This window comes from Pundamilia nyererei, unplaced genomic scaffold, assembly GCF_000239375.1.
Source record: "Pundamilia nyererei isolate P.nyererei 1_Seehausen unplaced genomic scaffold, PunNye1.0 scaffold00905, whole genome shotgun sequence".
Taxonomy (NCBI): domain Eukaryota; kingdom Metazoa; phylum Chordata; class Actinopteri; order Cichliformes; family Cichlidae; genus Pundamilia; species Pundamilia nyererei.
The window spans coordinates 8,770-10,276 of NW_005188306.1; positions in this window are offsets into that span (position 1 = coordinate 8,770).

A 1,507-nucleotide genomic window follows, 5' to 3' on the forward strand; every position below is an offset into this window, starting at 1 on the left:
GCTGACACATCCCAGTTGTCAGTTACAGTCCTGTGGCCAAACCCATGCTGTCTGCTTACACAAAGCCACTGGGCAGGGCAAAGTTCACAGCACTAGCAAGGAGACAGAGAAAGAAGCAAGGGGCCAAGAGGAGGTGAGGACTTTGGTTTTGCAACCTTGGGGTCAAGGGTTAAGACTTCATAGGTCATCTGCGTTGGTGCTTTCTAATTTTAAAGTGTGCGTGTGCAGCCTGGTACTGTATGTGGTCCAACACCGGAGACTCTGTTGTCGCACAACATCTGTTCAATCTGACACATACGCACACACGCAGGTTTATGTTATTGCACCACTACTCTATCAGTTATTAACTAGGTCATGGAGTCTTGGCACCACCTCTGGTTTCGCTGACTGTTATTCCGACCAGCAACCTCAGTTATGATTCGTTTTAGACCATATAAAGTCACTTATTCAGAAAATATGGAGCTAGAACACCACCTTCTGGTCACGGAGAGGAACACTGATAGAAACACATAAAGAGAGACGAAAACAGGGAAACATAACTGGAAAATATAACCAAATCCAGGGACTGTAGATGATCTGAAGGTGAAGGTTTTACCCTGCTAGGATATTATCAGGTACCAGATTGATTCAGTTAATGACCACCCATGACATCACAGCCTTACTGTTATGTGTTTCCTGTGAAAGAATGTGTGCGTATTTCACTGAAACACACTCCTGTACACACCCACTGCCACATGACTTGCCTCAGAGCTGGTTATGGTGGACGCTTGCATGTCTGTGGGTAGATATTGTCTTAAGAATGCAGTGTGGACACTTTACAGGGTGGGGGAGAGGGTACACTGTCCCTCTTACCTATCACAGGGCTAACACAGAGTGAAAGACAGCCAGTCACACCCACATTCACACAGCTTTGAATCACCAACTGATACATGTGTTTGTATCTGTATAGAGGCCACCCAGGTGCAGGGAGACGGAAAGGCTCCAGCTGGCTCATGGATTCAAACCCAGGATCTTCTTGCTGTGAGGCGACGGTGCAAACCAGCAGAGCACCATGCCACCTGCACAAAGAGGTCAAATTCAAGTGTGGCATGAGAACTCATAGACGTGACAGCTGATCTCACTGGAACAAAGTCTCTCTTGTTTTTCTGTTGTTTTTCACTTTGAACAGTGTCTTCAGCGTGCGAGGCAGGCTGTGTACACAGCAGCTGATCCACTGTGCACTCGTTTGGTCTTACAGAGTATTACAGAACTCCAAATATATTCTGGGTTTTTTTCTGCTTACATTCTGTTACACACCAAAGCTCAGTGTGTACATGCTAACAAATGTCATGTGTAAGGCTTCACCAACACTGGAGAGCACATTGTTTTTGATCCAGGATTGTTTACATGGATTTCTAGCAGCTAGCTGCCTTCATGCATGCTGCATCTAGCTGACTTTTTTTTTTTTTTTGCTTTTCATTGGAAGAGTGACAACGTGTCCCCTGCATCCACTCACATGCATGTATCC